This window comes from Callospermophilus lateralis, chromosome 1, assembly GCF_048772815.1.
Source record: "Callospermophilus lateralis isolate mCalLat2 chromosome 1, mCalLat2.hap1, whole genome shotgun sequence".
NCBI classification, from domain to species: Eukaryota; Metazoa; Chordata; class Mammalia; order Rodentia; family Sciuridae; genus Callospermophilus; species Callospermophilus lateralis.
Window position 1 is genome coordinate 114044389 of NC_135305.1, and position 20247 is coordinate 114064635.

At 60.3% G+C, this 20247-nt stretch overlaps 1 protein-coding gene across 6 annotated transcripts in view; it reads left to right on the forward strand.

Moving 5' to 3' along the window:
• Kiaa1671 (KIAA1671 ortholog) overlaps positions 1 to 20247 on the forward strand; it is a 149579-nt gene continuing 129332 nt past the window's right edge. For 5 of the 6 annotated variants that reach the window (XR_013155305.1, XM_077108637.1, XM_077108640.1 and 2 more), the window contains exon 1: positions 1 to 55. The gene's annotated coding sequence lies outside the window, so the exon portion shown is untranslated. The remainder of the gene's footprint in view (positions 56 to 20247) is intronic. The other variant, XM_077108638.1, reaches the window with a different exon arrangement.

Consider the following 20247-nt stretch of genomic DNA (forward strand, 5'->3'; position numbering starts at 1 on the left):
GGTGCGGCGGCCGCGGGCAGGTGGCGGCGCGGCGCGGGCTGGCGGCGGCGCCAGGGTAGGTTGCGCGGCGGCCGTGGGGGTGGGCGCTGGCGAACCGCCCCCAGTCCCGAGCCGCTAGCTGGCTGCGGAGGCGGCTGCGGGCGAGGGCCGCCAAGTTTCTGCCTGGCCGAGGCCGGGGGGAAAAGTTGGCAAAGTTGGCCGAGGAAGAGGCGGGGACCCAGTGGATCCCCGGGCTCCGGGGCCGCGGGGAGGGGCTGCCCGGCTTGGGACCCGGGGAATCCGTCTCCCGAGACTTGGGAGTGGATCCCGCGGGAAGATCCCGCACCGGGCCACCAATGGATCCCGCGCCACCCGGTTGGCCATTTGGGAGTCGATCCCAGGAGGGATCGGGCGCCGGCGGCTTGGGGTCCCCCTGGGTCCCCAGCCAGGCAGTGACGCGGAGGGTGATTGGCAACCGAGAGTGGACCCCTCCCCCTCCACGCGGGTCTGAGCCTGGGGAGTGAATTCCGAGAGATCTGGTGGCCAGCAGCTGGGGGATCGCTGGAAATCCGGGGTACCCAGCATGCAGCTGCTAAGAGCTGGACCTCCGTGCGGGTTGGAGGCCCCGGAGGTGGACCCTGGGCAGCCCGGGCGCCGGACGGGGCGGGGGCCGGGGCGCGCAGGCCTTGGGGACAGCGCGGGTGGGCGGAGGGCAGCGCGCTGGCCCCGGGGGCTCGGCAGGCGTCCTCCCTGCGGGGCCTGCGCTCCGTCCGCTCGTCTTCCCAGGGCAGAGGAGGACCCAATGAGATGGAGGCTCAGTCCCCCTGCTCCAGACAGGCCCATGTGGTCCCCGCCCCGGTGGCGGGCGGCGCCCGGGGACACGGGCGGGGACCCTGGGAAGGGAAGCTGCCCATTGACCCGCACCGGAGCCTGACCTTTCCACACCCTCCCAGCGCTGCACGCACTGGCCTCGGAATCGAGGCGCGGCGCCCTCAACCCTGCCCCTCGTGTCCGGGAGCGGGCTTGTGACCTCCGCAGGACACCTCAGCGCTTAGGGCTTCCTGCAGGCCGGGACTGAACTTTCTCTAGCCAGGAGCAGCCATTACCTTTTGGAAGGGGAAGGGCTGTACCTGTTGCACAAAGAAAAAGCTTTTTCTTTGGAGACTGTTGGTGACCTTGGGCAATGCACTTAACCTGTTTGAGCTCCGGTTTTCACTGAGACAAAATGGGGGGTAGGGATGTCACCCTTTCCCCTTTTGTCGGGCACTATCGGGGTGAATGGACACAATAGGTGAAAAAGCTCCTATAAATAGTCGCACGCCCCTCCTGTCCTTTTCCATCCCCTGGACGTCCCCTGCTTGTCGGAGTGAGGGAAGGTCCCAGAAACCCACCTTGTCTCTTTGCACTGCAGACTTAGATGTTCAGCTTGGCCTTTCTTTCGGATGGGTTAATGGCCCCCGTCCTTCCTTGCAGAAAGAAGCTCTGGGGTTGGCTAATGAGTAACCAGGCATTTGGCCCAGGCTGCTCCCGTTGCTAATGCCTCAAGGATCCTGGACAGACCTGTGTTCACTCCTGACCCCGGTGTCTTGCTCCTTTCATTGGCTGCCAGGGACTGTCCCCAGGTCATTGTGCGGATGCGGGGGCCCAGATCTTGGTGGTTTGGGGGGATCCTTTTGAAAGGATTTGCATGCTCCACAGGGGGCCAGTTACTGGAGAGAAGTTCAGCCTTTCAGTGCTCAGTGTCTGGGCACAGGGTTTGGCAGGGCAGGTGAGCTGGCCCAGTCTGTCTGCCCTGGGGATCGAGCACCGACTAAATGCCGACACTGCAGACGTGGAGTGTGGCCAGGGCCGCCCGGGATCTGACATTCTAGCTGGGGAGCAGGAACTTGCCCGGTTCCCGGTGTTGGGCATGCTGCCCTCACCCCCGATCCTGAGCTGGAACCCCCCCCTCGAGGGCCGAGGGCTGGTCCTTATTCAGTACAGACCTTGGCGGAGTGGAGGGGCCAGCTGTCTGCCCCTGAGCAGGGTCCCCTCAGCATCACCAGACCGTGTCTCTGACCAACTCAGGGAAGTAGCCTCGGGGTATCTCCTCTGTGGGCTCATTCATTCCCCGGGGCTCATTCACTCATATGTCAAGACACTGTGTCCCAGATGCGGCTTGCAGACACGTCAGGTGGGGAAGCCTTTGGAGAAAATGTCCCTTATCTAGAAAAGCCGAATGCGGAGGGCCAGCGGAGGGGCCTGGGGACCTGAGCAGGATGGAGCTCAGCCTGGTCGCCTGGACTCTTGCCAGCAGGAAGAGGCTGGTGTCCTGGGTCCTAAAGCCCAACAGCAGAGGCCTGGAGGGAGGAGGGAGCACGGGTGTGGCCAGGGCCGGGCCACGGTGCCCGTGATCTGGACTTTATTCCTGGGCAGTGAGGCGCCCGGCAGGTTCCCGGCCCTCTTGCCCTGGCTGATGTGGGGACTGAAGGGAGGGGACGGTCCTGGAGCCCGAGGGGACGGTAAGGAGGCTGCTGGGAAAACCCAGGTGGGCCGAACTTGCGTGGAGCAGGTCGCTGGTGTTGAAGGTGGATGGCAGCCAGGACGCGGGGCAGGGTTATATCCAGAGAGCCACTCGGGATGACACCTCCTGAGGGTGTAAGGACGCCGTCAGGGACACACTTAGGTCATGTGAGCGTGTGCACTTGGCTCAGCCGTGGTCCTGCTGGGATCCTGTCAAACCTCTTAGTCTGCAGGACCTCCCTATGCAGGGCTGGGGTGTCCTGAGGTTGACCAGCCGCAGGGAGCAGAGCAGGGATGTGACCTGGCCGCCACCTTGCGTTTGGCGAAGGTTGGAGTCGGTGAGGTCCAGTGGGCAGCAGCTTCAGAGGATGTGCTGCAGGGTACACCCAGGGAGGCTTCCAGGAGGAGGCGGGAGGGAAGGTGGGAGCCAGCCAGGGACACCCGGGGGCCAGGCTTCGGCTCTGGGCTGTGGATTGTGGCCTTGGTGTGGTACTTGTTTGGATACTCAGCTTCCTGTCTGTAAAATGGGCTGCTGAAAGGGTCCCCCCATCAAACGGGGATTCCCTGGGTTTGGCCAGGTGGCGCCTGGGAAGTGCCAGGCACAGAGTCTGGCCTGGCTGTGCCCAGGAGGTGGGGTATGACGTCATCGCCGGCAGCAGGAGGTGTTCCAGGCGGGCAGCCTCACCCAATCTGGAGTGTGGGGGAAGGAGCAGCTGTCTTGGAGAGGAGTGGGAGGCGGGGGCAGGGAGGGATGGCGAAGGAGTCTGGGCTGCCTCTTGGAGAAGTGGGGATAGTCGGCATGCCCAGAACAGGGTGTGTTGACTGACCAAAAGACCATTGGCAACCCCTGCCTTTCCTTGAATACCCAGGAAGGATAGGAGATGCGCATCTAGAAGGGAACAGTCCTGCCCCCGCTCACCCGTCAGATTATAGGAGGATAATTCCAGATGAATCCCCCCCCCAGAGCCTCAGTTTCTTCCTCTGTGAAATGGGAGGATCAGAGAGAATGCAGGCAAAGCCCGTAGCACATTGGAACAGCTGCTTTGAGCCGGGACCTGGACTGAATTCTTTCATTCTTCTTTTTAATTCTTTGCAACAAACCCAGGCAGTGCCTGCTTTGGGATCTTCCAGTCTGTGGTTTAAGATTCCAAAACTTTAAAAGGTTGCACAACTGGGAAGCGGAAGAGTCAGGATTTGAAGTCGAGCCCTCTGCCCCAAAGCCAAGCACCCCCGCCACTCTGTCCCTCAGCACAGGGGTGGGTGCTCCTGGCCACTCCCACCATCAAAGGCTACCATTTAAAAGTGAGCTGACCTCTGTTTGGATTGAGGGGCAGGGACTCAGATTTGTACATAGGTAATATTTCCCACCATCAATACGATATTCTATTGAGGATCTTCTGTGGGCAAGGCACTAGGCGAGCCAGGACTGCACAAGGTGCCCGTCTTCCGGAATCCTCCAGTCAGAGATGGTTTACGGCACAATGAATAAGTATGCAAAGAATTATGGCCTTGACTTTGGGAAGGGGTTATTGCTGCGACATTGGTTAATTGCTCGATTTACTGACCTTTGAAATGTTTTATAACCTGTCTCCATTAAGAATATGAAGCATGTTTGCGAAGCATGATCTTTGGCTGCTCCTATCGTTGAGTTAGGAAGGATGAACACACCTCAAAATGCAGATAGTATTCTGGAAATAACGCGTTGCAGACCACACACCCAACATGTCAGAGACGGCACGGTGATACTCCACTGGGTGAAAAGTGCGTCTCAAACTCCCGATTCTACTTCTTGAAAAATTAGCCATTTCTCTTGACTGTCCTGAAGATTCACGTACACTTGTTTATTCCCTTCCCAGTCCTTGTCACACTCTGCTAGTTATCAATGATATTTTAACCTCCCGACTGGAATCAAAGGGATGAGTTTGAATTTTGTTCCTATTGCTTATCTGCTGCTGTGGGACCTTGAGAAGCTGAATTGACCTCTCTGAGCCCCTTTCCTTCCCAACAAATGGCATAATAATGGGACCTGCTTCTGAGGGTGGCAGTGAGGCGCACATGACAAGAGCTTGGAGACGGCGTGCGCTCACACGTGCAGATTGCGGTTGTTATCGATCATCCTTATTATTACTGGTGGTGGTAGAGGGGTCGGTATCATGGCCAGTTTCCCCTCTGACTTTCTGCTCTAGAGGGCAGGAGCCCGCCTGTCCTCACTGCTGTGATCCTGGAACCGCCCGACGCAGTAGGTGCTCAGTAAACAGCCGGGTGATGAATCAGTGCCTCAGCCTCTTGTGCGGCCACACCCGCGATGACGGAGATGTGGAGCAGGCTCGGCTCTCCCCGTGCTGGGACATGTCCATCGACCCTGCTCCTCCTAAGGGCCCAAGGACACTCCCGTGTGCATAGTGTCCTAGTCACCTGGTCTGCCTTCGGTGGACAGGGGTGCCTTTTGCCGTGGTGCATGGTGCTGTCATAACACCCCCACCAGGTCCTCCTTGTCCGTCTGTTGCAGGAGACTGGGAGACACATTCTGGAAGGTTCCCTGTGCAGCCCCTACCTCTTACACTCACGCTGAGGCTGAGGGAGACAGAGACTGTTCGGTTACCCCCAGAGAGGGGTAGCTGGTTGGCTTTGTCTTATCAGTGGCACGGGCTGGGCTGTGGCCTGGTGGCAGAGAAGTTGATCATTCCCATAGTTTGCACAATGTTTTGTGGCCTTTGGGATTTTATCCGACCTGCTGAAGACTATGTCTTGGAAGACATTTGCCGTGTACCCATGAGTCCTTCTGGAAACGTGTGGTCGTTGTATTGGTCAGGTGTTCAGGATCTTGCTGCGTAACAAGCACCTCCCAGATCTCAGTGGCCTTTCGTAGAGCAGCCATTTGTTTCATGAGCCTGAGTCAGCAGGTCTTTTGACTGATCTGGTCTGGCCGTGGCCTGCATGCCGGACTCCAGGATTTAGATGGTCTTCTTTGATGCACTCAGGGGGATGGGTGACAGCCAGCCGGGGCATGATTATCAGCAGGAGCCCGCAGTGCTGTGAATGCCTCAGAGAGAGCTGAGTAGGTGTTGCTCCTGCCCTTGATCTGCAGTCCACTGCCACGGCCAAGCCCCACAGCAGGGAGCCCGGCCTCCTCCTCACCTGGAGAGTGCTGCAGCTTGCGTGGTCGTGATGCTGCTGGAGTGGGAGGGGTCTTTGGGGACGAGAGCGGCTGCCAGGAGAGGCTCAGAGTGTGGCTCGTGGTCTGTGTGGAGGAGAGGACCTGGTTCCAGCTGATGGCCCAGAACAGGTCATTCCCCACCGAGTCTCGGTTTCCTCCTCTGGGAAGTGGGGCCATGCGTCCCTCTGCTGAGCGGCTGGGAAGCCTGGACCCAGTACTGGGTGGGCGGGGGCTTCACCCGCCTGGTGGGGACGCACTGGGGGTGACTGTCTTCATGCTGACTTTTGTTCGGGACCTGGGTGGCACCTGGAGCCAGGGCTCTGTGTTTGGGTCCCAGCGCCACCTCTTTTGGGGGCACATGACCTTGACCAGCCCAGCCTGGGTTGCACTTTGTGAAATGGACACGGGGCACTTGGAGGTCAGGAGGGACGGTGGCAGGCTGGGCACTAAGGAGATGATAAGTGCGTGGTGGCTGTGAGGACGGTGTGGGGCCCAGGCGTCCTGCCTGGCGTGGGGGAGCCAGATCCCAGCTCCCTCACTCGCTGGCTGTGTGGCTTTGGGTAGGTTAGTGAACCACTCTGGGCTAAATGGGAGAGCGAATCGGCCTGTGTGCTGGGTTGAGAACATGAGCTGTGTTGACAGTGCCCTTCAGGAGCCCAGTCCCGTGCCTGTGGCTGTTACGTCACTGTTGTCAGTATGACTAGTGCAGGGAGGGGCTGGGGGTCACCTCCTGTCCTGGGAGCCCCGGGGCCGGGAGGAGGAGTGGGGCCTGTGTCCCCCGCTGCTCTCCTGGGAGCAGGGTCAGGGCTGCCTGCTCCGAGTCCTCAAGACTGTGCCCCCAGAGGGGCCTGCTGATCCAAGGTAGCCCCCACCCAGGACCCACAGGCCTCGGGGCCCCAGGGTGTTGCCGGGGTCAGAGGTCACCCATGCCTTCACGTTCCTGTTGTCAGCACTCATCATCTCTGTCACAGGCCAAGTCCTGTGCTGGCCGAGGCCGTGGGAATGTGCCCGGGGCCTGGGATGCCTTTCTGAGCAGAAGCTGGGGGTGGGGGGGCCCAGAGTCTGGGGCAGTCAGGCCTGGGCCTCCTGTGTGACCCTGGGCAGCCGCATCACCTCTCTGAATGTGTCCTGTCTGTGAAGTGAGTCTCTGGGGGCCACTGCGCCCTCCAGGTCAGAGAGGGCGACCTTTGACCTGCAGGTGCAGGTGGCTTCTGGGCTGGCCCCTGCTTTCACAAGTCTGGGGGGTGACCGAGGCTGCCTCTCCCCTCCATGCAGAGACCCAGCTTTTTATTTTTGGTTTTTTTTAAGTTTTAGTTGCGGCTGGACACACACCTTTATTTTATTTATTTATTTGTATGTGGTGCTGAGACTCAAACCCAGGGCCTCACACGTGCCCGCAAGTCTCCACCACTGAGCCCCGGCTCCAGCCCGAGAGCCCGCTTTTGAGAAGGACAACGTCATGTGTAGTGAAGGAGAACTTGTGTGAGCGAGAAGTCACCCCGCCCAAGCTGTCGGCCACCGTGTGCCTTGCGTTGCTTCATTTGATCCTTATAACCCCATTTTACAGAGGGAGTCGCTTATCCAGGGCCACCGGGAAGGGAGACGTGGATCTGGGCAGCCTGACTCCAGCCCCCATGTCCCAAGTCTCTCCATGGCTCCGTCCCAGGCAGAAGGGGAAGATCCTAGTGTTAGATCCTGTCTCCACACGTCAGTGCTGTGTAGCTTTGGGCAAGTGACTTCACCTCTCTGAGCTTCAGTTCATCCACAGAAAGAAAAAGCTAAGATTTTCCCTGCAGAGTCATCGCAGGGTTAGATGAGATAACTATATAAAAAGTCTTTTGCACATAGTAGGCACTTCAAAAACAGGCGCCTCCCCCATAGAAAGATCTGTTCAGGGTTTTAAAAACAATGTCAGTCCTAAGGTCGGAGCCACGCCATGAATCTTCGTTCGTAGTCGAAGCAGAAATATTAACGGTGGCAATAATAAAAATCAATAATCAACGTCGATCGGCTGCTTCCGCTCCCGGTCCCCCCATGTGCATCTGGCCCGGTGACCAGTCCTGGTGACTGCCTGTCAGGATGGGTGCCGGCATCCTTCCCGTCTGACAGAGGAGGAAACCGAGGCCCAGAGCGGCCCGCCGCCCTGACCAGCAGTACCCACCGGCTCGCAGCGGCCAGGACCGCAGCCCTCTCTGGTGCCCGCCGCCTGGTGGAAGGGCAGCTGCGTTCCGAGGCCCGGGGGGCGGGGCTGTGGGCCCGGGGGCGGGGCTGTGGGCCCGGGGGGCGGGGCTGCGGCCCGGGGGGCGGGGCTGCGGCCCGGGGGCGGGGCTGTGGCCCGGGGGGCGGGGCTGCGGCCCGGGGGCGGGGCATGCCTGTGCAGGTTCCTGTTCTGCTTCCTCCGTGACTGAGGTGCTTCTGGGGACCGCGCTGTAGTGAGGGGCCTGGGGCACAAGGGAGGCGCGGCAGGCACACCCGGGTCCCTGTGAACTTGGGCCTCGTCCTGCCCTGACACGAAGCCGGGCCCTGGCAGGCGCTGCCCTGGGCACTGGGCAGGGCCGGGAGTGACGCGGGCGGGGAGCCCCGAGGGCCCTTGGGCCTGGGCAGCTGCCCAGTCTGTGCCTCACCGCAGGCAGGCCCAGCCCTCCTGTCCTGTTCCCCCCTTGTGCCAGGGCTGTGCAGGGCACGAGAGGGGTCCTGGTCCTGGGAGCGGGTGGAGAGGGCGGGAAGCTCTGGGCCACAAGTCAGGCCTCCTGCGTTCTAGGCCTGGCTTCTCTGCTGTGTGTCTTTGAGTAAGCCCGTTCCCCTCTCTGGGCCTTTTGTTTTTACTGGTGTAAAGGAAACCAGGTGAGCCGACTGCAGCGCCTCCCCCTCCTGCTGCACCTTCTGGCGGAGTCCAGACCAGCCCTCTGCAAGGCAGGGCCTAGAAAGCCCGTCTGCCCCGGGGCCACCCTCACCCTTGCCAGTGCCTGCTGTGTGCCTTCTCCTCAGATCCCAACGGCCCAGAGAGGCACAGCTGTCCTCTCTGTCCTCAGCTGGGGTCAGAGGAGGCCCCTCTGAGCCTGTCTCCCACGAAGTCCTGTCCCCATCCCCCATCTGCCATGGGAGTTCCAGGACCCGGTTTCCTCTCCCCTTGGGATACTTATTATGGTCGTCTTTGTGTTTATTGAGCACCTGCTGTGTACTGGGCCTGGGCACAGAGGAGGGAGACAAGGAGGCAGAGAGCAGTGTCCTTCCTGATGCGCTCAGGGGAGAGGACAGTGGGCAGGGGCAGCCCTTCTCTCCAGAGGCCAGTCGCTGCCCCCTGAGCTCCAGGCCGCTTCCCTGGGGGGACACGGCCCCTGGGTCCTTCCTTCTTCCCTCTGTCCTTCCACTGGAGGGGGTGGGTGGGGGTGGAGGGAGGCGGTGAGAAGCTGCAGGAGTCTTCGGGGCCCAGCGGCTGCCCCTGTCTGCCCCACTGCCCTGGGTCAGCGCACCGCCCAGCTCCTGCTGGGCCTCGGAGGAGGAGGACTGTCCCAAGAGACAGCGCGAGTCAGGGCCGTGTGGCCTGTCCTCTCCCCAGCTTGGGGAGCCTGGCCTGGGGCCCTCACCAGGGATGGGGTGCTGGGGTCTGCCCTCCAGCCTGTGGGGAAGCGCTGGGTGTGGGGGGCACGAGCCGTCCATCAGGAAAAGCCCCACCGTGCAGCGGAGTCTCTGGGGTGCTGTGGGGTCCCCACCTCTGTCCTCCACTTGACCTTGACCCTTGGTGGTTCTCCCTGCCCTCACCTCCACCTGGCGGGTGTGGCTGAGATCAGGCGGATGACTCTCAGGTCCTTTTGTGTCCCTTTATCCTGACTGCACAGCGGCGCCCCTTCATCGCTGAACCTGCACAAACACAGACGCCCCCCACACAAAGGAGAGCACCCACATTCTAAAGATCACCGTGCCAGCGTGTGGGGCTGGGATTTTCACACTCACCCCGCACGCCGTGCATGCGTACCTGTCCATCGATCAGGAGGTGTCAGCTCTGTGTCTTGGTGCACAGAATGTGGGTTTGCTTCTCAGATGGCTGGGATGCCAATCCTGGCCTGTGACCTCCACGCTGTGTGACCTTAGACAGGACCCTTGCCCTCTCTGAGCCTGAGTTTCTCCCGTTTACGGGGCATGTCTGTGCATGTTGGTATTCTGAGGACACCACTTGGAGTTCTGAGGTTGCTCTGAGGACTCAGGAGTCGTTGCCTTGGAGGGTTTGGAGAGCTCACGGCAAATGCTCAGTTCCCGCCCTCCGCCGTTCCTACGTATTTGGGCTCTCTCTTGTTTGTGGGGACAAGCCCCCTCTAGAGTGCCGAGGTCTGTAGCTGTTTGGGACCCAGATGTGTTCGGATGGGGGTGCAGCCCCAGGCCACCTCCTGGGTGTACACAGTGGTGCTTCCTTCATCTCCCCGGGGCCAGGGCTGTGCAGACCGGGGACCAGGCACACTGGGTGCCTCAGAGCAGTCCGTCCTGATCCCTGTCGCCCAGGGGTGCTTCCTGTCCCTGCCCGGGCCTGGCTGTTGTCCAGGTTCGGGTTCCTGGGCTGTTCCAGGGCCCTCTGCCTCCTCCCCAGGCTGGATGGGCTCGGGGACATGGCGGGGAGGGTCAGTGCCCCTCCGGGAAGGCCTGGCACTGGGACCCTATGGGCCTGGGCAACTGGCTTCCCAGGATTCACGCCCAGTCTCCTCCGCTGGCCTCTGCTGGCCTCCACTGGCCAGTCGAGTCTCTGGGCCACATGGTGTTCTGGGCCCTGCCGGGAGCAGACATCTGGCTGGGCCTCTCCGCCAGCCTTGGGCGCCCTGGGGACAGCAGCCCTTGCCCGGTGGAGGGCCCTGTGCTGGGTGCCTGTGAGCTCCGCCCCCGGGTCCTCCTCGTGGATCCGGGCGCCATCATTAATTCACCGTCTGCTGTCCACGGAGCTTGGGACTCTGTCTAGTCCTGCTGGCACATTTAAGTGTGACGCTCGGCCGGTGGGCAGTGGTCACGCAGGCCACGGTTGTGCGGGGTGTGATCTGGAGGTGGCCCTGGGCGGCTGGCTTGGTTTCCTCATCTGTGATGCTCCAAGGCCACACCCAGCGGCCCCTCCCTCCGAGGTCCCTGGGGCCCTGTTGGTCTGTTTGAGTGGCTCCAAGGATGGCACCAGTCTTGGGGGGCGCCCCAGGGCCCTCCAGGTCAGGGTTGTGCCCACACAGGTCTCGGGGTCTCTGACTCGGGGGGACAGGGGGATGCTTCTGAATGCGCCCCCATAACTCTGTGGGGGTCCTGGAGGAAGCAGCTTGGCTGGGACAGGGGCGCAGCCGCCGTGGACAGTGGCACCCAGAGCTTCTCCAGGGCTGCCCAGGGGTGTCTGGTCCTGGGTGAGCCTGGGGAGGGGCAGGGCTGGCGACAGGGAGGACTGGCCAGGCCCAGCGCTCACCACCTTGACCTCTGTCTGGCCAAGTGAAAATGAGAACCATCCCCGTGTCACCAGGCAGTGGGGACAGGCTCATGAGGGACGTCAGCACTGGCTCAGGACCCCCACGCCTGGTCTCCCTTGAGCCACTCAGCAACAGCCCTCTTGAGAGACGGCACCCGGGGACTCAGCCCACGAGCCACGGTCAGGACCCCAGGAAGGATCTGTCACTTGTTCACGGACATCTGCCTCTGTCCACCTGTCCCTGCTGCCGCTGTGCATCCTTCACCCGCCTGGTGCAGGTCTTCCATCACCCATCCGTCCGTCGGTCCATCTGTCCATCCACCCACCTGTCCTTTCTTCCCACCCCTGTTCATCCTTCCACTCTCCCCTGCCCGTCAGCTTACCTTTCCTTCCGTCTGTCCATCCCCATCCCTCTGCCCGAGCACACGCCCACTTACCTTCCTGTCCACCCAGCCCCCTGCCACCCATCCAGCCCATGACGCTGTTAGCTGAGCACCTACTCTGTGCCAGGCACTGAGGACGCAGCCCCGTGGTTCAGTGCTTTGTGGACCTGGCCCTGAGTGCAGAGAAGCTGATCACGAGGAGCTGCAGGTAGTGATTAAGTCAATGGCCAAGATCAAAGAAGGCGCCAGGAAAGGTGGTGTGTTTTAGATGGGGGGGGGGGAGTTAGGGAAGGGCTCTTGGAGAAGTGACCTTTGTGCTGAGACCTCAAGGACTTGAAGGAGCTGGCTAAAGGGCCCAAGGGAAAGCGTTCTGGGCAGGTGCAAAGGCCCTGAGGCAGGAGCCCGCAGGCGAGCTGGAGGAACCCAGGTGCACGGGGAGCCAGGTGGGAGGGTGGGAGGCCGGCCTGGGCCTCTCTGGTCCGCACAGTCGTCCTTCACGGCCCAGGGGAGGTTTCAGAAAGACGGGCTGCTGAGCACAGAAAGGCCCTGCAGGGGGCAGGAGGGGGACACAGGGTTGAGGACAGCCAGCCCCCTGCCCCTGCTGTCCCCAGCCCAGACCCCAGCCTGCAGTCATGGCGGAGTCTGTCTTTCCGTCATGCCTGTCCCCCTGTGCCACGCTAAGTCCCAGAGGGCAGGGACTTCTGCTCACAGCCTGTTCCCTTTCAGTGCCTGGCACACAGTAGGTGTGCTCAGTGTTTCCTGAATGGATGGCCAGTGAGTTCCAGAGAAAACCTGGGTGACCGTGGGGATGGTGGCCAATAGTGATGGCCTGGTCATGAGCAGAGGCAGCCTGTGCTCTGGAGCCTCCTGCCGCCCCTCAGCCCACCCTCTGCCATCGCCCTCTGCCCACTGCCCTCTGCCCTTCCCTAGTTGGTATGAGGGGGCTTGGCCGGCCCAAGGAGGCCCTGTCACCAGCTGGGCCCCCAGTACCAGGCTGATTGTCCCTTGTGTGGCTGTGTGAGCTGGACTCCTGGTGGCCGGGGATGGAGTGGGGGCGGGCGGGGAGGGGAAGCAGCACCTGTGCACTGAAGAGCCGAGTTCAGGTTTTCCCGCTTTCATGGCTCAGCCTCGGGACCCCAGGCCGTTCCCATCCCTCCACAAGCCTGCTTGCCAAGCGGTGACAGTGACAGCAGCAGTGTCCCTTTATGGACCCCCTTTGCACGTGTCGGCCACTGCGCTATCTCAGTTCTCACGGTGATTCCACAAGGTAGCCGCTGTTCGTGTTCCACTTTCTAGATGAAGAGACTGAGGTTCAGAGAGGGGATGCCACTGGAAGACAGTCATTCAGCCGGGAGGTGGGGGCTGGGGTCTGAACCCACCAAGAGCTAAGGCATGACTCCAGCGCTACCAGACCTCAGTCATTCTTGTGTCGCTTTGAAATTTCTCTTTTTCATATTTTTGTACTTGGACTGCTTTTCAGTGAATGTCTGTCTTGAAATCGTCTCTTCTTAAGTAACAGCTTTATTGAGAGAGAGACTCCATGCCCCCAATCCAGCCCTTTAAAATATACAGTTCAGTGGCTTTTATCCCATCCATGGGCAGGTGCGACTATTGCCACGATCAATTTTCTGTAATATGTATTTTTTAGTTTTAGATGCACACAGTATTGTACGTTTCTGTGGTGCTGAGGATCGAACCCAGGGCCTCGTGTGTGCTAGGCGAGCGCGCCGCCACTCAGCCCCAGCCCCAGCCCCCGCCACGGTCAAATTTAAAACATTTATTATTTTTTTATTTTTATTTTTGGGATTGAACTCAGGGGCACTCAACCACGGAGCCCCACCCCCAGCCCTGTTTTGCATTTTATTTAGAGACAGGGTCTCACTGAGCTGCTTAGGGCCTCACTAAGATGTTGAGGCTGGCTTTGAACTTGCGGTCCTCCTGCCTCAGCCTCCCAAGCCGCTGGGATGATAGAACACTCTGTGACCACAGAAAGAAATCCATGCTTGTCATCTGTCACTGCTCACTTTTCCCCCACTTCTCCAGCCTTAGGCAACCACGAATCGGGTTTCCATCTGTGTAGACTTGTCTGTCTGTCGGGTCACCTAAAGGCCTTTTGTGACCGACATCATCTTCCACTTAGCAGATTGTCCTCAGGGCTCATGTGTGTTGTAGAAGTTGGTGTTTCTTTCCTTTCTTATACCTGCGTTCTACTCCCCTGTGTAGATATACCACATTTTGATTCATTTTTATTCTGTTTATTTATTGACTTATTCCCAGGGCTGGGGCTCAAACCCAGGATCTCGCACATAGTGGGCAAGCACCTTACCACGGAGCTGCGCCGCGGCCCCTTGATTCATTTTTAAAAACGTATATGAAAACACTGTCAAGTACGTTCAATGTGCTGGTTGTACTTTGCCTGATGTGCACGTGAATTCATCCCATAAAGCGTACTTGTGCGGGCTTTGCCATGGTACCCACCCACACTGGGCACTCCCGTCCCTTATCCTGCAGACTCATGGGCCACCCACAGACGGGCTGTTCTGGGTGTGGTGGTGACTTTGGGGGATGTGGTTCACATCTCTGCCCCACAAGTGAGCAGGGCAGATTTTTGTGCCTCCCGAGGACACGTGCAAGTGCCTCCTGGGATCTGCTGCTACTTTTTCAAAGCCATCACTTTGCCATCGGCTTTGGCATTGACATTGCCCAGGGCTCTCCCAGACCTGCGACCATCCCCAGATTGGACTGAGACCTCAGAATTTGCAGTTTTGCAGCTCAGTGATAGGAGAGCACTATCATTTCAGAGGGCTCAGCCACCAGGTTGCAATATTGATCCCTTTTTCCAGGCAAGAAAACTGAGCCTCAGAGAGGGTGGTGACTCTGCCCAGGGAACACAGCAAAGATGAGGCGGTGCAGCCACCAGCGCTTTGCTCCTTGCGTTTTGCTTCCTGGCCTCCCTTAGCCCTTGGCAGTGCTGCTGCTGACCCACCAGCAGGGAACCCAGCTGTGGCTTCTTGGCCCAGGGTGGGCCTGGGCCTCCCTCCCCTCCCCCTCCCTCCCCTCAGCCTGGGCTCCTGTGGGCCCCGTGGGAAGTGCTGGGCCTGAGGGTGTGTGCATCTCCCTCTCTGGGCCTGGGACAGCCCGTCCTCCCCCACCCTGCCCTGAGCCAGGACTGGTCCCTGCTGCTGCGGGATCCTGGGGAGGATGCTCCCCTTGGGCTGTCCCTGCCTGTGGCCAGCAGATGCCCCGGGGGCAGGCCACAGGTCCCCGCAAGCCACCTGGAGGCTTGGCCTTTGGTTTGGAAATTCTCTTCTGGGAGGGAAGCTCTGGAGCAGATGTCCGCTGTGCTCAGGGTCACAGCCAGGGCGCTGGGCAGGGCAGGTGTCCGCACCCGGCCTGGCCTCTGGGTTCCTTTCCAGTTCCCGCCCCTGGCTGCTCCCCGCTGCCTGGGACCCTGTAGTCGGAGGCCTGCGTGACCCTCGCAGGAGACCTGAGCCGCCGGGGTGGAGCTTCAACACCCCAGCAGCCTGCCGGGCCTGGGTGCCCTGCCCGTGGGGGACAGGGAGCGCCCAGTGGCCCGTGGTGGGACGTAGGCCATGTCAGGGCCCAGCTCCCTGGTGGGGGATAGAATGGCTGGTGGCCTGACCCCGGCATGCTGGCGCCCAGAGCTTATAGGAGAAGTGCTCCCGGTGGTTGTCACGGCCACACGTGTGAAGGCTGGAGGTGTGGCCGTCCCCAGGAGCCTGCCCACAGGCCCTCTGGTGTGGGCTGGCCACAGCTGCTCAGGGGTCGATCTCGCTTCCCGGCCGCGTCGCGGAGAGGAGATGCCTGCGCCGGGCCCCTTGGTGCCGGGGTGTAGTAGGTGCTCAATACGCAGCAGAGCGAGGAGGCGCCTGCCTTGGGAAGGTTCGTGGGTCCTGGCTTTGCCGCTCTGCCTGCGCGACTCTGGCGGCACCGGAGACCCACAGCGGGAGGGACTCGGAACCAGCTCTGGCCCTCGGGATCCGCTGGGCTGCCGCAGGGGGCGCCCAGGGGTCAGGGTCACTGTGAAGGTAGTGACGGCGTTGTCGTGATCAGCACCTCCATGTGTGTCAGGGGACCCTGCCTTTGTAAAAGGGACCCCAGTGGACAGTGGAGGCAGGGCCGAGAAGGCCGGCTGGAGGCCCTCCATCTCTGGTCCCTTGAGGAAGGGCCACCCCTCCAGGTTCCCGTGGGATCCAGGTGAGTCCCACTCAGGGCAGGGTCTCGGCCTGCAGCCCCTCGGCCAGTTGAGGGCGGGGCATCTCCCCTGTCTTCCCTGGGCCCAGTCGCCCAGCCTCCCCAGTGCACCACCCAGACCCACAGGCCAAAGACCCCGCGCCCTCAGCCTCTTCCTGTGGGTCCCCCAGACTGCAGAGCCCAGAGGGGAGCCATCGGCCACCACCAGGTCACAGCAGTAACATGCTGAACACCCACCGCCCCTGGCGCACCAGAGCTCACCCAGGCCCTGTCACAGGGTTCAGAGAAGCAAGGCCACCTGGAGGCTACCTGGCTGGCACGTGGTGGCACTGGGGTTGACCTGTGCCCGCCCCGCCTTCTGTGGTTAACTTGTGGTGAGATGCGCACATGGTGATCCTCTCCTTGGCCTCCGCCAGGGACGTCGCGGACACTCACGTCCTCACGCAGCCTTCACCAGCGTCCACCTCCAGGACTCTGTGTTTACCTCAGGAAAACAAAACCCTGTTCCCATGACAGTCCCCTCCTCCCCAGCCCCAGCACCCCTCTGCCTCTGTGTCTGTGAGCTTGACAACTCTAGGCACCCAAAAGTGGCTGCATACAGTATTTGAAATCTGCCCTTTTGGGGGGGGGCAGTATTGAACTCAGGGGCCCTCGACCACTGAGCCCCACCCCCAGCCCTATTTTGTGTTTTATTTAGAGACAGGGCCTCACTGAGCTGCTTAGCGCCTCGCTGTGGCTAAGGCTGGCTTTGAACTTGTGGTCCTCCTGCCTCAGCCTCCCGAGCCGCTGGGATGACAAGTGTGCACCACCCCACCGTGCCGGGCAGTATTTGTCCTTTTGAGTCAGGCTTATGTCACTTGGTATGATGTCGTAAAGGTTCACCCATGTTGTGAACATGGGCAGAATTTCCTTCCTTTTTAGGGCTGAATAATATTCCAGCGTGCACACTTCACATTTGGATACTGGGTGTTTTCCTGATTTAGTTATTGTGAATAACGCTGCTCTCAACATGGGTATACAAAATACCTGTCCAAGAGCCTCTTTCAACTTATAAAAAAAATGGTATATCTTGAAGTGGAACAACTGGGCTGTATCTTTAGACTTTTTTGAGAAACATTCATACTGCGGTGCCCCGGGATTGTATTCATTTATATTCCTACTCAGGCTGCACCGGGTCCCCATTTCCCTGCCTCTTCACCCACACATGGTGTTCTGGTTTTGTTTTTGTTTTGCTTTGTGTTTTGAGGCACTAGGGATTGAACTCAAGGGCGCTCTCCCAGTGAGCTACACCCCGGCCTTTTTTAATTTTATTTTTAAGACAGGTTCTCCTTAAGTTGCTGAGGCCAGCCTCGAACTTGTGATCCTTCCGTCCCAGCCTCCCAAGTAGTTGGGATGACAGGTGCGCCCCATGGTGCCTGGCTATTTTCTTTCTCTTTTTATAAATAGTGACCATCCTCGTGGGTGTGGCTGTCCCTGTGTTTGGGGCAGACTTAGGGGCGACCTTTGTTGGGCCTCTACACGAGGTGAGATGCCAGGCAAGGGTGCTTCCTGCAAGGAGGTCTGTCACAGTGTGAAGTGTGTCCCGGAAATACTCCATGATCTCCCCCGGGGCACGTGCTCCCGAGGCTGCCCAGGCTCCCTGCAGCCAGGGGACATGGCCGAGGGAGTGCAGAGGGTCCACTTGTCACTGGCCAGGTGCGCCTGGCTGCTGTGTTCTGGGAGAAACCCTAAGACCGGGATCTAAGATTCTCCCAGGATGCTCTGCGGACCCAGAGGGAGAGAACCCCGGACGCTGGGAAGAGTCCCCTGGGAGCTTTGCCACCTGCAGGTGCCGGGATCACCATCCGGGGACTGGGATCCTGGGCCTGGGACGGGGTCTGAGCATCTGTCCTGGGGAAGAAACCCCGGGGGTCTCTGGGCACCTGCTGGAAGTCCCATTACCGACTGGATCTGCTGGGGAGGGACCGTGTTCGCTGTCTCCAGAGTGACCGACCGACGCAGGGGCAGCGCAGAGCCTGTTGTGCCCCTTCTGAGCTATGATTCACCCTGGAGCTGGAAAGCGCCCCCCAGGCTGGCTGTCACCGGGAGGTGGCTTTAAAAATACAAACAGGGAAGCAAACGGTGGCCCCAAGTTCCCACCAAGAAAATGCCCTTGGCTGGGAGCTGGGAGCCCGAGGGGGCCTGGCCCTGCCTCTGTTCCCAAGCTGCAGCAGAGTGGCAGAAGTGTCACAGAGGCCAGCAGGCAGGGTGGTGGCCCCCTGGCTGGAGCTTCTTGTCAGTGGTTCTTTACGTCCAGCCGTGGACCCTGAGCCCCCAGGCCTGAGCACGGAGCCGGGGAGACAGGGGCAGAGAGGGGCCCGTGGGAGAGGGGACGGTGCCTTCAGATCCAGGCCACTTGCTGGCATCTGCCCTGTGGGTGTTGGGTAACCGGACTCCAGGGCATCCCTTGCCCTCCAGGGCCCCAGAACCTCCGGAGAATCAGCCTTTTGTCCTCAGGGTCATTGAGCTGGCACGGGTCCCTGCCAAGGTTGGACTCTTGGCTGGGCACAGGCCAGGAGTCGGGAGCAGGAAGCAGAAGGTCTCACCGCAGGGCCCAAGTCCTCGCAGGGTGGCTGCCCGCATCTTGACTCTTTGGGGCACTGGTGTAGAAGCCAGTGATCTGAGCATTGCTCCCCCCTTGCCTGCTTCTATGTGCTGTGTGACCTTGAGTGAGTCCCTTGATCTCTCTGAAAATACTCCTTGACACCTGCTGTGGGCCGGGCTGTATGCTGGTTGCTGCAGGGACCCCAAGGCTAAGTCCTCCTCTAGCTTGGGGTTGACGGGCAGGAGGCAGAAGCTGACATTGCAATGAGGAAGGACAGCAGCATTTTTAAAAATATTTTTATTAGTTAGGCCAGGCACAGGGGCCCACGTCTGTCATCCCAGTAGCTCGGGAGGCTGAGAAAGGAGGATTGCGAGTTCAAAGCCAGCCTCAGCAAAAGCAAGATGCTGAGCAACTCAGTGAGACCCTGTCTCTAAATAAAACACAAAATAGGGCTGGGGACGCGGCTCAGTGGTCGAGGGCCCCTGAGTACCCAAAAAAAAAAAAAAAAAAAAAGTATATATATATGTTATAGATGGAAACAATACCTTTATTTTGTTGATTTTTTGTGAGGACAGAGCCCACCCGCTAGGCCAGCCTCCACCACTGAGCCCCGCCCGGCCCAGCAGGCCTTTGAGGCAGGTCCACCAGACGGACTCCAGCTGCGGGTGTGCCCAGCACCCCCCCCCCAGCAGAAAGGCTTCCTCCTCGGGTCAGGGGGCCAGGGTGTCCGCAGGCCACACTGCCCCGAGGCTGGAGAGGAGCATCCTTCCCTTCTTCCAGTTTCCCGTGGCTTCTGGCAGGGCCCGGAGTTTCCTGGCGTGCAGCTGTCTGTCTGTCTGCTCGCTCCTTCTCTAGTCATTGGGTGAAGGTGCGCCGGAGGCCAGGATGTCCCCATTCAGGTCCAAGTGATCCCACCTGCGGTGAGCCTGTTTCTAATTCGGGGACAGGAATGGACCCAGGAGCCGGAGGACAGCCAAGAGCCAGGTGGAAAGGGGCTCATCCTCCAGAGCCGGGAGCGGCAGGGCCTGGAGCATGCGCAGAGGGGCCTGCCCCCCCCCCCCAGGCGGCGGGCCTGGAGCCTGGGCTGAGGGGCCGCGGCCAGGGGTTGGGTTTCTGTTTAGAGCCTGGGATGGGGAGCGGCTTCAGCAGGGTGTGTGCTGACTGGATTCCCTTCTGGAAAGAGGTCCTTCTGACTGGGTGGGGCATGGTGGTGACTGTTGGAGTTCTCATTTTCAGGTGCCCAAGCTCCTGTTCATCCCTCCAGGGTTTGGACTCTCCAACCCCTTCCAGGTAGGCAGGGCAGTACTGTTGTCCCTGGAGGAAAGAAGGCCCAGAGAGGGTAAGCAGTTTTCCCAGGATCACACAGCCAGGTAGCAGGGGACTCAAGGCTGAGGCCTGTTCCTTCTGTGGTGTGAATGTTCAAGGCACCCAGGTGAAAGTCCAGTCTCACCGACAGCTGGGAGTCTGGAAGTGCTCCAGGACAGAGCGTGGGTTCTACACCCATGATTTGCCCTGCTCAAAGAAGGTTTAGGAGTGTGGCAAGGGGGGCGTCCCAGCCACTAGCACCTATGAGCTGCAGTGTCCCCCGTTCAGAACGAGCTGCCAAGGAGGAAAAGCGGTCGCAGAGCTCTGACCACTGACCTGCCCAGCCCTGAGCATTTTAGAGGGTTTGGATAAAATCATGGTCCCGGGCGTTGCCAGAGATGTTGGCAGGATGGTGGGGTGGGGACCGTCCAGAGCCTGGGGCTGCTGTCCCGCTCCAGTCTTGAAAGTGTACTTGGGACAGAAGGCTTTTCAGTGTGAACTGTTGTCCCCAACCCGGGATTAAAACGTCACTGAGGTCCCTGTCAGGCAGGGGTGCAGCGGCTGCCCGCTGGGGAGCGGCGCCTGGGCCTGTCTGCGGGTCCGCAGGTCCCAGTGGAGCCAGAGGCCCCACTTCCTGCAGTCCCCTTTGGTGGCTCCTTTGTCCCGGTGCCTTCTGAGCGACAGACGGAGGGAGGGG